The sequence below is a fragment of the Ranitomeya variabilis genome, chromosome 4, assembly GCF_051348905.1.
Source record: "Ranitomeya variabilis isolate aRanVar5 chromosome 4, aRanVar5.hap1, whole genome shotgun sequence".
Classification (NCBI taxonomy): Eukaryota; Metazoa; Chordata; class Amphibia; order Anura; family Dendrobatidae; genus Ranitomeya; species Ranitomeya variabilis.
Window position 1 is genome coordinate 615203275 of NC_135235.1, and position 21874 is coordinate 615225148.

At 42.3% G+C, this 21874-nt stretch overlaps 1 protein-coding gene across 1 annotated transcript in view; it reads right to left on the reverse strand.

Annotated features, from left to right (window-relative positions):
- The window catches only part of SOX9 (SRY-box transcription factor 9), a 50231-nt gene extending 28706 nt beyond the window's left edge, over positions 1-21525 (reverse strand). The window contains exon 1 of the mRNA XM_077253439.1: positions 21400-21525. The gene's annotated coding sequence lies outside the window, so the exon portion shown is untranslated. The remainder of the gene's footprint in view (positions 1-21399) is intronic.
- Between the last annotated feature and the right edge of the window lie 349 nt (positions 21526-21874).

Genomic DNA, 21874 nt, shown 5'->3' on the forward strand with positions numbered 1-21874 from the left:
AGTGCCCTTTGAATCAACGAAAGAGGCACATCTTTCAATATTGGGACAGGCGACACATCTACCGCACGGCACACAACCACCCCCCGGCCGCATATTATCCAAAAATGTAGGGGCTGGCTGACAAATGTAATGGCTACGTGTCAGCTGACCACGAAGATTTCTCGCCCGTCGGAATGAAATTGGGGGATTCTCTGGAAGGAACTTTTTGATTATTGGATCCACTTTTAGGATAGGCCATGCCTTCGTAATCGGTCATTACGATTGGAATGTTTGGCACGGTGGTAGGCACGCTTAACACTCCGTCGACTATGGCCCCTAGAAAGAAATCGTAATTTGAGCTCCTCCGCCCTCGTCTCAAAATCCACATCCGTGGAGCAAATCCGACGGAGGCGAAGGAATTGGCCCACTGGGATGGCTCTGATCATGTGGCTCGGATGGCACGAGGAGGCATGCAGCAAGGTATTAGTGGCCGTTTCTTTCCTAAAAATATCCGTCTGTAACAGACCATCCCTATCCTTCCGGATGGTAACATCCAGAAAATTAATTTTATCTGGATCCCAAACCGGGGTAAGACGAATATTCAGATCGTTGCCATTCAGGGAAGACACAAATTGCGCAAGGTCGACGGCCGTGCCCTGCCAGACAAAGAAGATATCGTCAATGTAGCGTGTCCACAAGAGGACACGATCCACTGACCCCTGTTTGTCAGACAGGAAAAGATCCCTCTCCCACAGCCCCAAGAACAGGTTAGCATAGGACGGCGCAAAGGCCGCACCCATGGCTGTACCTTGGAGCTGTAGGTAGAAGGATCCTTTAAAAATGAATAAATTATTCTTAGAGAAATATGTAGCGCCCCCACTGCCGCAGGGCCGAGGGGTACCCGGTACCGGGCCTCTGAGTCTCTGTTCTGGGGTTGTCACGGTGGCTAGACCCGGTCCGTGACCCTGCTGAGGGGCGTACAATGAAGGTGGAGGTATGGTGATGATGTTGTGGTGGTGTGGTGCTGGTCGCAGTAAATAAGGAGGACACCAGGTTGCAGTCTCTTTACCTCTTTACTGAAGGCTTCAGGATCCTCAGTCCGGAATACGGTTAACCAGGCTGCGCAAGTCCAGCCGGTCCGATGGCACCTCCAGAGTTCCCTTTGCAGGTGGAAATCTGTGCCTACCTTCTAGCGCTTGTGTGTTGTGGTCCTCCCCTGCTGTGCTTACGGGATAGTCCCCACAACTGTTGTGTCTGTTTCTGAAGTTCCCTCACAACTCGATTATGATGTTCTTCTTCGTCCCCCAGATGATATGGCTAGGACGCACCCGTATGACGGGTAGGCTCGGAGCTTTTCCTGGACCCTAGTGTCGCCCTTCTCCTGTTGTTGCCCCCTATGTCTTCTTAGGTGATTTGGGTGAGACAGCCCGCCTATAACTGACTGTCCTGCCGTAGGTTTGAAGTTAGGCCTGGAGCTCTATACTTCCTCGGCGTTCCGGCCACCGGCTGCGCGCCTCAGTAGGATGTTGCCTCGTCTTACAGCACGACTCCTACTGGTGTTTCTCCTTGTTGCGTTGATCTCGTTTCTCACTCAGCACAATAAACCTCGCTTCTTGTCCTTTCTTAGGGTACCGCCGCAATGACGTGCAGGCGCGGTCCCGTAACGTTCTCTCTGTTCGCTAGGCCTCTGTCAGGATCCCACCCCTGACAGGGACCCCCCTGAATCTTCCCCTGCAACACCCTCTGTCACAGGATGTTGCCTGGTTCCAACCCAGTCAGCTTCTAACTAACTTCCTATCTTCCTATCCAACCCCCAGTTTTACCAGATTGTGAGGAGTGGCCTAATACATAGCACCCTTAGCTCCCCCTGGAGGCCAGACTGTGAAGTGTATTGGTGTCTGTGATACCTGGTCAGGTGAACTCCTTCAGTGCCATCAGACGTACCATAGCCCCCCTTAGCGGCGGAGCATCAGTACTGCAACGACCAGGACTCTGGGACGCTGCAAATACAACACCAGTAATATGATTCCAAGAGGACTGCGGGTGCGTGTCATCCCCACGTTCCCGGTTGAAGACGACCAGTTTATTGCTAAGTGGGAAGAAGCGTGCAATGCATGCTCAAAAATTTTCCTTCAACTTTTGATTAATCAAAATTCCACCAATATTGATGCTCTTGATACATCTATTGATATTGCTCAAGCTGAGATACGTTTGGGGTGTCCGGCTGAGCGAATAGATGAATTTGAAAATGAGCTTAATAAAATTATGGACCATTCCTTCCAGAGAATCCCCCAATTTCATTCCGACGGGCGAGAAATCTTCGTGATCAGCTGACACGTAGCCATTACATTTGTCAGCCAGCCCCTACATTTTTGGATAATATGCGGCCGGGGGGTGGTTGTGTGCCGTGCGGTAGATGTGTCGCCTGTCCCAATATTGAAAGATGTGCCTCTTTCGTTGATTCAAAGGGCACTAGATCATATGTCATTAAACAGAATATATCGTGTGTCTCGCGATACGTGATATATTATGTAACTTGTCCATGTGGTTTAATTTATGTTGGGCTGACTACACGTCAACTCAAAGTGAGGGTTAGAGAACATGTGTTGGGTATACAGGCGGCAGCTACGTGCACGGACACGACCACCCTCAAGACATTGCCGCAACATTTTCGTGAGTTCCATCAATGTGATTCTTCAGGATTGAAAGTTCGCGGGATTGATCTACTAAACATCAACATTAGGGGGGGGAACCTTACCAAACGTCTAGCTCAGATAGAGACTACCAACGGGCTGAACGAAAATTTGTCGTTTGCGCCTTTTCTGTGATCTGCCTCTGCTGTACACCTGGGTGGGGCTCATATGTGACGGGTTTAAGTTGTTTTTAGTATGTTTTTATTTACATGGTATGTTTTTATATGACATTTATAGATATACCGTCGTCTGGAAGTTCATTCTGGATGATCAAGGGATTTGTGAACAGCTATCAACATACAGTCATATGAAAAAGTTTGGGCACCCCTATTAATCTTAAGCTTAATGTTTTATAAAAATTGTTTTTTTTGCAACAGCTATTTCAGTTTCTTATATCTAATAACTGTTGGACACAGTAATGTTTCAGCCTTGAAATGAGGTTTATTGTACTAACAGAAAATGTGCAATCTGCATTCAAACAAAATGTAACAGGTGCATAAGTATGGGCACCCTTATCATTTTCTTGTTTTAAATACTCCTACCTACTTTTTACTGACTTACTAAAGCACTTTTTTTTGGTTTTGTAACCTCATTGAACTTTGAACTTCATAGCTAGGTGTATGCAATCATGAGAAAAGCTACTTAAAGTGGCCACTTGCAAGTTGTTCTCCTGTTTGAATCTCCTCTGAAGAGTGGCATCATGGGCTCCTCAAAACAACTGTCAAATGATCTGAAAACAAAGATTATTCAACATAGTTGTTCAGAGGAAGGATACAAAAAGCTGTCTCAGAGATTTAACCTGTCAATTTCCACTGTGAGGAACATAGTAAGGAAATGGAAGAACACAGGTACAGTTCTTGTTAAGGCCAGAAGTGGCAGGCCAAGAAAAACATCAGAAAGGCAGAGAAGAAGAATGGTGAGATCAGTCAAGGACAATCCTCAGACCATCTCCAGAGAGCTGCAGCATCAACTTGCTGCAGATGGTGTCACTGTGCATCGGTCAACTATACAACGCACTGTGTTTTTTTGCCGCCATGCATAACGCCTTTTTGTATTACCAAACAACTCAATCTTGGTTTCATGAGTCCACAGGACCTTCTTCCAAAAAGAAATTGGCTTCTCCAAATGTGCTTTTGCATACCTCAGCCAACTCTGTTTGTGGCGTGCTTGCAGAAACGGCTTCTTTCGCATCACTCTCCCATACAGCTTCTCCTTGTGCAAAGTGCGTTGTATAGTTGACCGATGCTCAGTGACACCATCTGCAGCAAGTTGATGCTGCAGATCTCTGGAGGTGGCCTGAGGATTGTCCTTGACTGATCTCACCATTCTTCTTCTCTGCCTTTCTGATGTTTTTCTTGGCCTGCCACTTCTGGCCTTAACAAGAACTGTACCTGTGTTCTTCCATTTCCTTACTATGTTCCTCACAGTGGAAATTGACAGGTTAAACCTCTGAGACAGCTTTTTGTATCCTTCCCCTGAACAACTATGTTGAATAATCTTTGTTTTCAGATAATTTGACAGTTGTTTTGAGGAGCCCATGATGCCACTCTTTGGAGGAGATTCAAACAGGAGAACAACTTGCAAGTGGCCACTTTAAGTAGCTTTTCTCATGATTGCATACACCTAGCTATGAAGTTCAAAGCTCAATGAGGTTATAAAACCTAAAAAAGTGCTTTAGTAAGTTAGTAAAAAGTAGGTAGGAGTATTTAAAACAAGAAAATGATAAGGGTGCCCATACTTATGCACCTGTCAAATTTTGTTTGAATGCAGATTGCACATTTTCTGTTAGTACAATAAACCTCATTTCAAGGCAGAAACATTACTGTGTCCAACAGTTATTAGATATATGAAGCTGAAATAGCTGTTGCAAAAAAAACAATTGTTATAAAACATTAAGCTTAAGATTAATAGGGGTGCCCAAACTTTTTCATATGACTGTAACTGAATATCCATCTCATGAAGACTGGGCCACATATATGTATTTGTTTAAGAATTTTGTATATCTGGATATCTGGACTATTTGAAATAATTCTTGATTTATTATGTGTACTGCAATTTTTGTACATATATGCATTTGTTATTATTTTTTCTTTTTGTAAATGTATTTTTGTGATTATATAATTTTTCTGTGGTTACCAATATATAATGTTCCTGCTGATGTTATACGATTTGTTTGTGGAATAGCTGGTAGGGAAAAGGTTGTCCTTGCTTTCTACCTATAATATTGCAGAGTTTATTGTATTGCTAGGCTTTTTCGCCTGCTATATATCCGTTTAGATAGGTAATGGTTTGCCCTTACTTGGTACCTTTTCCAAGATGGCCGCGGCTGTGCCGCGCATGCGCACTGTCCGCGTTCTGCCGGGTCTGGCGTCTCCTTGGCTACCCGATGAGGGATCACGTGGGGCCCCACCTGTTTCCTGTCTCGGCTGGCGGTGTGAGCGCCGGGCTTGGTATGGATAGCTGGCAGTGTGCGGTGCGAGTATGGCCACTTCCGGTTTCGGCGGCATAAATAGAGTTACATGGCACTATTTTGTTGCGCCCCCTGAGGAAGGAGCTTGCCGCTCCGAAACGCGCGTCGGGGTGGACTACTGGCCTCTTGCTGCATCCCATACAAGGTAATTCTTGGATATACTTATGTTTCAGGCCATGTTCTGGTGCGGTGCCACTGAGCTAAGATATATGGGAATGTTTATCCTGCGGTGTTATATGAACATTGGTCCTGTATTTGCTACACCATTGCTATGGCTATGCAGTGATGGGACCATGTAGTCCTTGGGCTACTTATACCGTCACATAGTGCTTTACCTGTGTCCTTTGTTGTCCATTTATCGGTTATTTATTGTAATGTATTATATATTTAATAAATTTATACATTTTATGGGACTTGTTGACTGCATTTGTTTTGTGTTGACTACAGGATTAGTAATGGATGTGTTTGATAGATACCCCTCCATTATTAACCTCTGGGCTTGATGTCAGCTCACATAAAACAGCTAACATTAACCCTAAAATATTATAGTATTTGCTAGTTCCTTTCCCTTTCCCCGTGTGTATGATATAAAAAGGAAGGACCACACTGGCACCAACTACCAAGTATTCTGCTCCCAGCCATCAATTATACAAACCATTACACAGTTCACCTGTTGTTGTTTCTTTTTTGCAGCTATGTCTAATATTGCATAAAAGAAACAAACAAGAAAAGAGACAAACCTGCGACCCCGGCTATTGAGACGACAAAGATTATAAAGCAGGATCTGTGGTTTTGGACCAGGTAGGAAATGGACAGACTGGATGGTCCCTGCAGGCGTTGCCGACCACATAATTCTATGTTTTTGTGTCTTATTTAACAGTGATTTATTTTTTTATACAATATGTAAAAATAAAACAATCTGCACAGCATATAAATACACTCTTCACAATATTTCGTGTTAGTTCTGGCAGCAGCATAGGACAACTGCATGGTGCAACACATGTTTATAATACATGGAAGCCGGGGCTACAATAATATAAATAGTGTTTACAGCGGTGGAAGCATTAGAAGTATTAGTAGCCATGGTCTGTACGCTCTGTAAATAAATGTTATGATTGCAAGCTCTGGGGTGGATAAATAAATCAGCCAACTGCCGGTTTAGGGGTCGTGCGTATGTGTAGTGTAATTTGTGCTTAGTTCAGGCAGAAAGTCTTCAAGCTACTGGGATTATATTATGTCACGGCTGCAGTAGATTTCACAAAGCAATTCATTTAAGGGGCATGTAACCATCGAGCACAATAATCTATGTGAATAGTTGAAAAAGTTTGTAAAACACCTTACTGTATTTACTTTGTACTTATCCTGAGATATCCTGTATTATACTCCAGAGCTGCACTCACTATTCTGCTGGTGCAGTCACTGTGTACATACATTACATTACTTATCCTGTACTGATCCTGAGTTACATCCTGTATTATACCCCAGAGCTGCACTCACTATTCTGCTGGTGCAGACACTGTGTACATACATTACATTACTGATCTTGTACTGATCCTGAGTTACATTCTGTATTATACTCCAGACCTGCACTCACTATTCTGCTGGTGCAGTCACTGTGTACATACATTACATTACTTATCCTGTACTGATCCTGAGTTACATCCTGTATTATACTCCAGAGCTGCACTCACTATTCTGCTGGTACAGTCACTGGGTACATACATTACATTACTTATCCTGTTGTGATCCTGAGATACATCATATAGTATACTCCAGAGCTGCACTCACTATTCTGCTGGTGCAGTCACTGTGTACATACATTACACTACTTATCCTGTACTGATCCTGAGTTACATCCTGTATTATACCCCAGAGCTGCACTCACTATTCTGCTGGTGCAGTCACTGTGTACATACATTACATTACTTATCCTGTACTGATCCTGAGTTACATCCTGTATTATACCCCAGAGCTGCACTCACTATTCTGCTGGTGCAGTCACTGGGTACATACATTACATTACTTATCCTGTACTGATCCTGAGTTACATCCTATATTATATTCCAGAGCTGCACCCACTATTCTGCTGGTGCAGACACTGTGTACATACATTACATTACTTATCCTGTGGTGATCCTGAGATACATCATATATTATACTCCAGAGCTGCACTCACTATTCTGCTGGTGCAGTCACTGTGTACATACATTACATTATTTATCCTGTACTGATCCCGAGTTACCTCCTGTATTATACTCCAGAGCTGCATTCACTATTCTGTTGGTGCAGTCACTGTGTTCATACATTGCGTTACTTATCCTGTACTGACCATGAGTTACGTCCTGTATTATACTCCAGAGCTGCACTCACTATTCTGCTGGTGCAGTCACTGTGTACATACATTACATTACTGATCCTGTACTGATCCCGAGTTACCTCCTGTATTATACTCCAGAGCTGCATTCACTATTCTGTTGGTGCCGTCACTGTATTCATACATTACATTACTTATCCTGTACTGACCCTGAGTTACATCCTGTATTATACTCCAGAGCTGCACTCAATATTCTGCCAGTGGAGTCACTGTGTACATACATTATATTACATATCCTGTACTGATTCTGAGTTACATCCTGTATTGTGCTCCAGAGCTGCGCTCACTATTCTGCTGGTGCAGTCACTGTGCACATACATGACATTACTTATCCTGTACTGATCCTGAGTTACATCCTGTATTATACTCCAGAGCAGCACTCAATATTCTGCTGGTGCAGTCACTGTGTACATACATTACACTACTTATCCTGTACTGATCCCGAGTTTCCTCCTGTATTATACTCCAGAGCTGCATTCACTATTATGTTGGTGCCGTCACTGTATTCATACATTACATTACTTATCCTGTACTGACCCTGAGTTACATCCTGTATTATACTCCAGAGCTGCACTCAATATTCTGCCAGTGGAGTCACTGTGTACATACATTATATTACATATCCTATACTGATTTTGAGTTTCATCCTGTATTATGCTCCAGAGCTGCGATCACTATTCTGATGGTGCAGTCACTGTGCACATACATCACATTACTTATCCTGTACTGATCCTGAGTTATATCCTGTATTACACCCCAGAGCTGCAGTCACTATTCTGCTGGTGCAATCACTGTGCACATACATTACATTACTTATCCTGTACTGATCCTGAGTTACATCATGTATTATACCCCAGAGCTGCATTCACTATTCTGCTGGTGCAGCCACTGTGTACATACATTACATTACTTATCCTGTACTGATCCTGAGTTACCTCCTGTATTATACTCCAGAGCTGCACTCACAATTCTGCTGGTAAAGTCACTGCGTACATACATTACATTACTTATTCTGTACTGATCCTGAGTTACATCCTGTATTATATCCAGAGCTGCACTCACTATTCTGCTGGTGCAGTCACTGTGTACATACATTACATTACTTATCCTGTACTAATCCTGAGTTAAAACCTATATTATACTCCAGAGCTGCACTCACTATTCTGCCGGTGAAGTCATTGTTTACATACATTACATTACTGATCCTGTACTGATCCGGAGCTGCATCCTGTATTATACTGCAGAGCAGCACTCACTATTCTGCTGGTGCAGTCACTGTGTACATACATTACATTATTTATCCTGTACTGATCCCGAGTTACCTCCTGTATTATACTCCAGAGCTGCATTCACTATTCTGTTGGTGCCGTCACTGTATTCATACATTACATTACTTATCCTGTAGTGACCCTGAGTTACATGCTGTATTATACTCCAGAGCTGCATTCACTATTCTGCTGGTGCAGTCACTGTGTACATACATTACATTACTTATCCTGTACTGATCCTGAGTTACCTCCTGTATTATACTCCAGAGCTGCACTCACAATTCTGCTGGTAAAGTCACTGCGTACATACATTACATTACTTATTCTGTACTGATCCTGAGTTACATCCTGTATTATACTCCAGAGCTGCACTAACTATTCTGTTGGTGCGGTCACAGTGTACATACATCACATTACATATCCTGTACTGATTCTGGGTTACATCCTGTATTATGCTCCAGAGCTGCGCTCATTATTCTGCTGGTGCAGTCACTGTGCACATACATCACCTTACTTATCCTGTACTAATCCTGACTTACAGCCTATATTATACTCCAGAGCTGCACTCACTATTCTGCCGGTGAAGTCATTGTTTACATACATTACATTAGTGATCCTGTACTGATCCGGAGCTGCATCCTGTATTATACTCCAGAGCTGCATTCACTATTCTGTTGGTGCCATCACTGTATTCATACATTACATTACTTATCATGTACTGACCCTGAGTTACATCCTGTATTATACTCCAGAGCTGCATTCACAATTCTGTTGGTGCAGTCACTGTGTTCATACATTACATTACTTATCATGTACTGACCCTGAGTTACCTCCTGTATTATACTCTAGAGCTGCATTCACAATTCTGTTGGTGCAGTCACTGTGTTCATACATTACATTACTTATCCTGTACTGACCCTGAGTTACATCCTGTATTATACTCCAGAGCTGCACTCACTATTCTGCTGGTGCAGTCACTGTGTACATACATTAACTTACTTATCCTGTACTGACCCTGAGTTACATCCTGTATTATACTCCAGAGCTGCACTCACTATTCTGCTGGTGCAGTCACTGTGTACATACATTAACTTACTTATCCTGTACTGATCCTGAGTTACATGCTGTATTATACTCCAGAGCTGCACTCACTATTCTGCTGGTGCAGTCACTCTGTACATACATTACATTACTTATTCTGTACTGATCCTGAGTTACATCCTGTATTATACCCCAGAGCTGCACTCACTATTCTTCTGGTGCAGACACTGTGTACATAAATTACATTACTTATCCTGTGGTGATCCTGAGTTACATCCTGTATTGTACCCCAGAGCTGCAGTCACTACTCTGCTGGTGGAGTCACTGTGTACATACATTACATTACTGATGCTGAGTTATATCCTGTATTATACTCCAGAGCTGCATTCACTATTCTGCTGGTGCAATCACTGTGTACATACATTACATTACTTATCCTGTGGTGATCCTGAGTTACATCCTGTATTATAGTCCAGAGCTGCACCCACTATTCTGCTGGTGCAGTCACTGTGTACATACATTACATTACTTATCCTGTACTGATCCTGAGTTAAATCCTGTATTATACTTCAGAGGTGCACTCACTATTCTGCTGGTGTAGTCACTGTGTGCATACATTACATTACTTATCCTGTACTGATCCTGAGTTACATCCTGTATTATACTCCAGAGCTGCACTCACAATTCTGCTGGTGGTGTCACTGCGTACATACATTACATTACTTATTCTGTACTGATCCTGAGTTACATCCTGTATTATACTCCAGAGCTGCACTCACTATTCTGCTGGTGCAGACACTGTGTATATACATTACATTACTTATCCTGTCGTGATCCTGAGTTAGATCCTATATTATACTCCAGAGCTGCACTCACTATTCTGCCGGTGAAGTCATTGTTTACATACATTACATTACTGATCCTGACTGATCCGGAGCTGCATCCTGTATTATACTCCAAAGCAGCACTCACTATTCTGCTGGTGCAGTCACTGTGTACATACATTACATTATTCATCCTGTACTGATTCCGAGTTACCTCCTGTGTTATACTCCAGAGCTGCATTCACTATTCTGTTGGTGCCGTCACTGTGTTCATACATTACATTACTTTTCCTGTACTGACCCTGAGTTACATCCTGTATTATACTCCAGAGCTGCACTCAATATTCTGCCGGTGGAGTCACTGTGTACATACATTACATTACATATCCTGTACTGATTCTGAGTTACATCCTGTATTATGCTCCAGAGCTGCGCTCACTATTCTGCTGGTGCAGTCACTGTGCACATACATCACATTACTTATCCTGTACTGATCCTTAGTTATAACCTGTATTATACCCCAGAGCTGCACTCACTATTCTGCTGGTGCAGTCACTGTGTACATACATTACATTACTTATCCTGTACTGATCCTGAGTTACATCCTGTATTATACCCCAGAGCTGCACTCCCAATTCTGCTGGTAAAGTCACTGCGTACATACATTAGATTACTTATCCTGTACTAATCCTGAGTTACATCCTGTATTATACTCCAGAGCTGCACCCACTAGCCTGCTGGTGCAGTCACTGTGTACATTCATTACATTACTTATCCTGTACTGATCCTGAGTTAAATCCTGTATTATACGCCAGAGCTGCACTCACTATTCTGCTGGTGCAGTCACTGTATACATACATTACATTACTTATCCTGTACTAATCCTGGGTTACATCCTGTATTATACTCCAGAGCTGCACTCACTATTCTGCTAGTGCAGTCACTGTGTACATACATTACATTACTTATCCTGTACTGATCTTGAGTTAAATCCTTTATTATACCCCAGAGCTGCACTCACTTTTCTGCTGGTGGAGTCACTGTTTACATACATTACATTACTTATCCTGTACTGATCCTGAGTTACATCCTGTATTATACTCCAGAGCTGCACTCACTATTCTGCTGGTGCAGTCACTGTGTACATACATTACATTACTTATCCTGTACTGATCCTGAGTTACATCCTGTATTATACTCCAGAGCTGCACTCACTATTCTGCTGGTGCAGTCACTGTGTACATACATTACATTACTTATCCTGTACTGATCCTGAGTTACATCCTGTATTATACCCCAGAGCTGCGGAATATGTTAGCGCTATATAAAAATAAAGATTATTATTATTATTGCATAGTGTATCTATACAGGGCAGATTATCCCTGGTCTTTCCAAGCCAAAATACATCCACCCAGGTGACATTTATGACCTAAAGTGAAGTTGTGTGCCCAAAGAAAAACAGCAAGAAGTTGGAAGTTATGAATGAGAAGATGGAAATCAACAATTTTTTTGTTTAGTCACTTTACTTTCTCTGGCCCCTATTCATCATCGCCTTTGCGCCTGTTTTTTGTCTAGTTTTTTGTGTTTTGCGCCTTTTTTTGGTTTGCATCCAATTCATTATTCTACTTGCGCCTTTATTAAGGCTATTTTATATTTGCTCTCCAGTTTTTTTTTAGTTTTTCTGCTTTTTGGGTGGAGTCTAGAAATTCCAGATGTTTTTGTCTGCCTTATCAATTGTGACTTTTTAAAAAAAATCCCAAATTTGGTCCAGCTCCAATCCCCAAAACGTTGCCTCTTTTGTGACATTTTAAAACATTGCACAAATTATAAGTCAAAGGAAAATAATAAATTTTTTGACTTTGTTCCAAATTCATGATCCACAAGCGCAAAGTGATATAATTTGTAAAGCGCTGCGGAATATGTTGGCGCTATATAAATAAAAAATTACTATTATGAATTTGACGCAAGAAGTGTGAGCGAATATGAATGAATTAAACCCTACAAGCGATGAATTGGGGGTCGTCTTGTAGAAATAATTGCTGTCTTTGGCCCCCAATTCATCAAAATGGTGCACGTTTCATGAATTTGACGCAAATTTTAAAAAATGGGCTTTGTTTCTGTCCTGAACTGTTTTTGCTCCAAAAATTTGTAAAAATTAAGCTTATAATTTTGCATACTTGACAACACACCAGGAGGCAACTGCAGTGAAATTTTGTCAAATTTTGCAAATTTTGAAAAAGTCGTAATTGTTGAATCAGGCAAAAATATCTAGAATCGCTACACTTTGCCCACAAAGCGCGAAACAAACAAAATAAGATGATATAAAATAGACTTAAAAAAAGACGCAAATTAAAGACGTAGATTAATGAATTGGGGTCAAACAAAAAAAGGCACAAAACATACAAACCTAGACTAAAAACAGGGGTCATCGGAGTGCGGTCCGAGGTTTTTCACGAACCCATTGACTTGTATTGCCCATTTTTCGCCAACACTGGGATCAAAGTCAGATATGTCTCCATTTTTTTTGGCAAACCACTTCGTCCGAGGAAAAAATCAGACGTGCACAGCCCCATAGAATGTCATAGGTATGAGTGCTGTTCGGGAAATCCATGGATAGCGCTAGTACGGAAAATCGGTCGTGTCCCTAAGCCCTTAACCTGACAACATATCGCGCCCCCCCTGCAGATTTATATTTTTTAGGACCCTGGTTGCAATTGTAACTAGTGATGAGCGAATATACTCGTTACTTGAAATTTCTGGAGCACGCTCGGGGGTCCTCCGAGTATTTTTTAGTGCTCGGAGTTTTAGTTTTCATCGCCGCAGCTGAATGATTTACATCTGTTAGCCAGCATAAGTACATGTGGGGGTTGCCTGGTTGCTAGGGAATCCCCACATGTACTTATGCTGGCTAACAGATGTAAATCATTCAGCTGTGGCAAGAAAAACTAAATCTCCGAGCACTAAAAAATACACGGAGGACCCCCGAGCATGCTCGAGAAATCTCGAGTAACGAGTATATTCGCTCATCACTAATCGTAACCTATGCGCCCCTTTTATCCACCCCGGCTGGCAAACGAAAGGTTAAAACCATATTAATCCGGCAGACTGAAACTGTACATGACGCTTCCTATCTCCCCTCAGACAAATAAATGAATCCGTCTGCGTAATCTAAAACTGCCCGCCTATGTTTTCCAAAAAAACAGCTCGGATGGCCGTCCGGCACCAGCGGAGTGCGAGACGGCACAGTTTGGGTTTCAAAGAAAACTCACATTCCCTCTACCTGTTTGTGCAGATTCCCTGGTAATGTACAGAGGACATAATTGTTTATTTGGAGAAGTAAAGTTGTGGAAATGTAGTTGCCGAGTGTAATGTGGTCAGCACATGTTTGTACGAGCTACCTGTGTTTATTTAATAGGTTTCAGATGTCAGAGCACAAAAGAGGCTTATATATAGAGCAGAATGGCTAGCAGAAAGCGTGTCCGGCTCAGCTGCGGCTCGTGATAAAGCAGCAGTCAACTCCAGCAAGAAAGAAGCACAGTGAACCCCCAAATCTGTCCAAAAACTATTACCTATATTGGGTAATTCAAAATATGGCCACTAGGGGCGCTATATCAATGCAGTTTATCTATAGGACAGTATGAAAATGACAGTGTGCGGGGTCCGCCATATGAACAATACATTAACTATAAGGACATTTATGGTATGGAATCATGTAGTCTTAATATATAGAGTGAGGTCTGGATTATCGAGATAAAGGAAAAGGAAATCTGAATATCTAAGATGGATTGGTTTATGGGATGGCAGTAATAATAGAAGAGATAATTATTGGGGAATACAATGTCTCAAGGAGACTGTCAGCAGAATACTGACCACCGCTTATGGCAGTCTGCATTCTGTCTACGGAAAAGCAGAATTTGGGCTTTGTAAAGACGCATGGATCATGGATGACAGTAAGTCCTTATCAGAATCCTTCTAAAGAGACTGATACTGTTTTAGGATACCCTTGTTACCAAGATAGAGAGCATCATTACACTGAGTGCATGGGATGGTGCGTACTGCTTCATTTCAGAATGGGAATCCCACCGGAGTTGGGAGATCTTTAAGAAAGATGGGGGTTGTCCATGTCTCTCCTCCGGGGGGGGGGGGGGGTGTCACTGGACATCGGAGGAAGAGATCTCCTTCCTACATCAAACTGTACTCAGTAAATGATTGTATTTGTTTCATTATTTACTTTTTCTTCAAGCTGATCTTACACAGGACTCAAACTCATGACTTGTAGCATGGAAGGCAGAAACATTAACAGTGAGCCAAAAGCTCACAGTGTCTGTCAAACCTCTGCCATTAAAGGGATTGTTCAGGACTATTTTATTTTTAACTGTGGTCCTAAAGACTAGCAGGCAGGTAGGTGCTAACAGAGGCAACTACCTGCCTGTTCTACTAGGTGCCGACTCACAGCGGTCACCGACCGCTCCTGCCGGCAATTCAGCTGCTCCACGTCAACAGAGCAGCTCTTCTTCTTCTGGGCTGCTCTGTTGATGGAGCATGACTTCCGACTTAATCCTGATTGACAGCCAGCTCCCCGCCATTTGCAGTCAACAGAACAGAGGAGAAGAAACGCCACTGCTCTGCCAACGTTACGTCAGTTGAAGCTGCTGAAACGCCGGCAGTGCACCGAGCCGCCAGAGATCGGCATCGGGCACAACAGACAGGTATTTAATAAATACATGCCTTTTAGTTCTTAGGCCCTTAGTAAAAAAAATTAAACACTCATGGTCATGGATAACACTTTTAAGAAAATCTTTAAAATAGAATATCAGGCTTAGACTCCAATACACCTAGACTCAACCTCAGTAATGAGACCCAATGGTCAAGCAGATGTTAACCCCCTTTAGATGTCAGTTTGTAGCCAATCATTTGCCATCAGCATCTATTTCTGATAGGTTTATTCATTAATATGGATGATATGTCTTATAAAATTTCGCATATAGAACCATTTAGCCCGGTGAGCCCGAGGAGCCCCAGTGCAATATTGTCTCACCAAAGCTTGAGGGCTTCAGTCAAGATCCATAGTATTTTGGCATTTATGTATGGTTCTATAGACTCTAGACTTTTAGTAACGCATCAGTTCTCATAATGACACAAGTCATGTACGAAACCTGTGAAACAGACATTTTTCCAGTTCTCCTTCCCCAGACTGAGTCTGTAATTCGCAGCCTTCTCCAGCCCCCTGACTCACAAAGTGGAGGAGGACGGCTGGTGGGTTGGTGACTTCTGGAACTTGTAAAAATGTTTGTTTTGGTTCTGTTCAGCCGACTTTGCTGATCTTGAACCCTCCCTTCAACTCCAAGTCATTTGGAAATCTTATCTGCCGGGCTCAGGTTCATTTGAAACTATGATTTATTTGAAAAATATCGAGGACTGCTCCCGGATCAGTTAAGTTTGCTGAGGGCGGGGGGCGGTTTATTTATCTAGGCCTTATTTATTTAAAAACTTCACCTTTCTGTGCCACTGCATAATAAACACAATTCCAGCTTATTTAACAGAGATGGGGGCAACCGGTGTAGAGTAATATACGTTGCTATAGCCCAAAGCTTAACCCTTGGATGCCTGCAAAGGTTGGGGGTACACTTGTGCCTTAGGATACTCCTGTCTCACGCATGGAGAGCTCGGTTGACCTTGATTTCCCCCCTTATTATATTTATTTACAGACCTCAAGCCGCCAGGAAGAGTAAAATAGCAGCTAATCTTTTGAGGAGCTTGGAATTCCAAGACCAATTGAAAAGTCTGCAGATAATGGAAATGAAATTCACAATGTGTTATGTATTTAACATGATACTTGGGGAAATTTTTGGACTAAAATGCTTGTATTTTTGGTTAAAAAGTATTTTTGCAATAAGGTTTAATTATACAAGTAAGCACTGTTTGGCTTCTACAGCCTTTATGTATCATCGTACATAGCAGAATGCAGAATGAGTTACCGCCAGATTCACCAGTGAACTGTACTGACAGCGAAGTCTGCACCCCTTAGCTCTCTTCTCTGATATATTCTAAGCTAGGAATAAGCTAAAATTAAACTTTAAAAGGGTGATAAATCAGCTTAGAAGATGATCAGTTGAAGAGAGATAAGAGTTTTTTCACATTCACACATCTGTGTGTCATTGTTTGTGATTCATTGACTGGCCACAGATCTCCCGACCCAATGCAACAGTGTCATAGGCATATATCAGGCTGTCAGGTTTGGGTTAGTAGACTCGTGACCAGTCAGTGCTTCACAGTCAGTACTCAGACAGCTGCAACACACAGATGTGTGAATGCGTATTAAGCTGGCCATCCAAACTTTCATTTGGCAGAAAGCTATCTCTCTTGACTCCCTCTACACATGAGCACTTAACCGAGTATCCATGTGTTTAATCAACAGGGAGAGAAGCAAAAGCTTCTGCCAGGCACCTCTGGCAGTGACATATCTCCTCTGAAAACAAAATGATCAGGCATTGAAATTCCAATGGCCCAATACTTCTCACCCCTGATATTATCATTTGGGAGAGACTCAGGAGGCTTTCAAACACATCAGGTGGTCAACTGGTCCTGCTGAAATTGGCGGGTTTGGATAACTTTTATCTCATGTGAATCAGGGCCTTTACAGACTCTACTGCAGAAATAGCTCACTGGTCTGCTATGTATTGTTATACATAGAGGCTGTAGAAACCAAACTATACATACTTTTTAATACAGTAAAACCCAACTTCAAATATGATTTTCAGGAAAAATGTATCCCCGAATGGAGGTTTAGGTTCCTATAGGATTGTTTATCTTTATTATACCAAAACATTACTAAAAACCATTCCTACCTGGGCAGGACCTTAAGTAATTAACCAAAGTTAAACATAATTTCTGTTTTGGAAAAAATGGTCATGGAATAACAGCTAAAAATTGCTACAATGTTATACTTAAACCTTTAATATACACATAAGTTTTGTGGTGCACAATTAGGCTATGTTCACACTGCTGCAGAAATCAGGGCCTCATCCTTGAACTTTTGCTGCAGATTTTCAGCTTACAGTGAATCTACATAAGGCTTAACCCGATTTGATGGGTTAATTCTCGGCTTTTATCCTCTGAAGAAAAATGAATTCTATTTTGTGGCAGTTTTTGGGGACCAAAAATCATGCAGAAACTTGCACTTCAACTAGCCTCTCTAGGAGAACGTTCAGAAAGGTTCACCTTTGTGCACTCAAAATACTAAGTCTACTGAGTTAAGGGAGACCAACCTGTCAACAGCAGCTTGCCAATAGCTTCCAGGAAAGAAGTTGAGACTTTCATACGTTGCAAAAAAGAGTTGGACACAACTACAGAATAAGTGACAAGGGGTAAAAATGTGATGAAAAGGTGCATTATAGATCTGCTGCTAGGTTTTATATTAGTTGACTTTATGGCCTATAGGTGCAGTTCCATTATTTTTAAGGGAATGCCATATCTGATGAGGCAGTAGTATATTAGTTAGGATTGTACAGCGGCATCCATGGCATATAACCTTAGACTTGTACTAGATTTCATAGCGTCCATGGGTGAAATGCTTGGCAGCTGGGCAAAGTTGCTCATCAAACGTTACCATGTATTCCTAGCTTAATTCTGTTTCCTCTTCCTCCTTCTCCCTTGGGTGTTGCCATCACTGATATTTGGAGAAGGTTTGATATAATGCAATCACATGTCAATGTAGAAATACCTGTTACAGGAACATTTTAGTCACCCTACTTGATTTTATTCTCGCTTTTTAAATATATATATATATATATATATATATATATATATATATATATATATATATATATATATATATATACATACAGTATTACACAGTGCCGGACTGGGGTGCCAAAAGCCCACCAGCAATATTCAGACGGGTGGCCCAGCTACATGCACATATCACATCGCCCTCACTCCCACGTTTGCCTATATTTCTATGTAATAATATACAAGGGATTGTTAAATAAATGTTCTCGTTTTGTACATAGTGAAAAATGTATTGTGCCAACTACTTCTCATATAAATGGCCTGGACATGCATGGGGGCCCACCGGAGAATCCCCCTGTCCTCCTGTGGGCCAGTCCGATCCTGTATATATCCTCCAGAACCCGGGGGCGACTGCAAGACCTATAGCCATTATAGTTACACTCGTGCTCCTGGTACTAGTTAATACCACTACATGCCTTCCCACAAAGCACTAGAGGTCTTGGTTTTTCTCTTCTTTCGATGACCATTGGGTTTGTTCCTCACACTTTCCAATACAATTTAGGGGTTGTCCAGGCTTTTACATTGTTGCCCTCTTCTTGGGATAGGTCATCAATGTCTGGCCGGTGGGGGTGTGTCACCCGGCACCCCCCACTGATCAGCTGTTCCTAATATTGGAGGTCTTCAGAGCTGCTTTGTTACGGAGCTGCGCAGCTCCACGGCCAGTATACAGTTGACAGCTATGCAGTTCAGTTACTGAGCAGTTCCAGTAGCCTGAGACACCAAAAATGGGTGATCGGTGGGGGTGCTGGGTGATCGCACCCCCACCGATCAGTCCTGGACAACCCTTTTAAATAATGCCACCAGCCTCTGGAAGAGGCCCCATACCAGGCCCATGGCCTATCTCTGTGCTACATACACCATTGGGGGGGGTCTATGAAATGCATGACCGTTTCGAGCCTCCAAAACCAAGGTTAAAGGGGTTCTTCATATTCAGGAAAGTGAACCCTAAATACCGTAACACAGTCCTCCCCGGTCCAATGCTAGCTCCCGCTCCAGTCTGAGTGTCTCGGCTGCAGCGGTGACATCAGGCCAACGGTGCACATCACCACTGTAGCCAATCACCAAGCTCAGCAGCTTGTAGTGCCTACCTCCGCCAAGCTCAGTGATTGTCTGCAGCAGTGATGTGTGCTGTCATTGCAGCCAAAAAAATAAGACCCAAGTGGGGAGCTGGCACTAGACCCGGGGAGGACGAGTACCTATTTCATAGAGTTTGGGGTCCACTTTCCTAAAAGTGGAGAAACCCTTTAGATCTATGTAGGAAGAAGGAAGGAAAATGGAAAAAAGAAACAATATGTGGCAGAGTTACAAAGTTTCCATAGTATCTCACACGGCTGAGACAAGGTTTCACCGCATCGCTTGCTTACACATTCAGCTCTGCTACATTGGCAGGATTTTTTATTTTGAAGAAATGCTTAATTACAGATTTGTGGAAAATGTAGGAATCTTTAGACAAGGCACCATGTGGTTGGCAGCCTCAGGTAACAGGTCTCTTATCTGTACAGACTAATGCCTAATTAGAGGAACGAGGACGCTGGGGATTGGGAGACAGGGCACCTACAGGTGGGCCCGGTGGGGCATGAACGGTGGGCTTCCATGACTGCGAAACAAGCCGAGGGCAGTGATAGAGTGGCGGATACGAGATACTGAGTGTTGCACTAAATGGCGCTCTTCCATCTCACGTGTGCTATCTAATGAGACCTCTACAGAGAGAGCTGACCTGTATATTTTCTACATCAGGGTGCAACTTTTGGGGATATTAAATTCTTGTAAAAAAAAAAATCAACATCAAGCATTTTGTTTCCATCATTTGGATTGGCTTTTTTCAACTTACAAAGAGAAACTTATTAAAATTAAAATAATAATAATAATAAAAAAAATTCCCCAAAAGTTACAGAGATGCTGCAGATTTTGTGTTCAGAGACTATAGAATTTAAAAATAGCAAAAGAAAGAAAATAAAAGTTCCTCCAAAAATGCTTATAAAAAAATGATATGAAACGCCCTGGAAACATGATGTTACACATATCTATCTATCTATCTATCTATCTATCTATCTATCTATCTATCTATCTATCTATCTATCTATCTATCTATCTATCCCATATCTATCTATCTGTCTATCTTTCCCATATCTATCTATCTATCTATCTATCTATCTATCTATCTATCCCATATTTAGCCCATATCATTTTTTCCGACATCAAAATCAATTATACAGGAGGAATAAAATCGCAATTATGCATGAACCTTATCAGCTTTAGAAAACCAAATACATAAGAAGCAATAAATTGCAGTTAATAATAATAATAATAATAATATCTCCAGAGACATACTGATAGAGAATATAGATTGTGAACCCCATTGGGGACAGTGATGATAATGTCTGTAAAGTGCTGTGTAATATGATGGCGCTACATAAACAGCGAAGCATGGAGAGAGGTGGCCTACAGAGCATCCAAGGGTCAGACACGACTGATTGGATAGAATCAGAATATAAGCAGGCATAAGAAATAATTAAAAGATTAATAATAGATCACTCAGGAAAAAAATGTCAGGAAAAAATGAATAATTGCAGCGATGAAGCAGAGCTGAATTTGTTCTTTGTTCTCTATCTTCCTCACTCCGTGTGCCAGGATAACCCTGTACGTTTAGCTGCAGCCAAATGCCAGACAGTGAGAGCCCCCTGACTGGTGCCAACTGACAAACTCAGCTCTGCTACATCTGTAGATGAGAAAGAAAGAACTAGTGGAAGCTAAGACCAGAAGAATCAGACTGCTGCTCGTGACCGATGAGGCATATGGCGCTTACTTTGATATCACCAGCAGCATTAAACGCCCCTGACTGCACCAAGTTCTGCGCAAAAACTACTTTTTAAAGGGAAATAGTCTTCCGTGTAGCAAAGTGGTCCCAAAGCGACATTTCCTAGCCAAATGTTCGAAAAATCAGGGAAATGCAACGTACCTGGTGAACCTATTCAATGTCAAGGTCTTTGTGAGGAGCCTGGACTAAGGATGGGGATTAGTAGATCCGAGCCCAGCCTGGGCTGTCCTAGTCACACTGACCCGGTCTGTGCACTGATTTACTGTACTCAGTGCTCATGTACAGGGAACATGAAGCAAAATATTGTTGAAAGTCATTTTGCCTGCCTACTCTTATCTGCGCGAGAAGGGTAAGCACTTTGTGCTGCCTTGGCAGAGCCTGAATGCAGGTATTGTTAGCACAGCATAGCCCAGCGAGGAACAAAGGCATGAATCTGCCTTCCCCGCTATTCCTCGGCTGTGTTGGCGGAGCCGGTAAGAAGAGGACTCTTTATTTCACCTTGTGTAAGAAGTGATGGGAGGACAGTCTACAGGCATGAAGAATGACTACAGCCAATGTGTACTAGTGCGGAAATGTGGTGCCCCAGTCCAGCAGCCATGACACGACGTGATAGTTA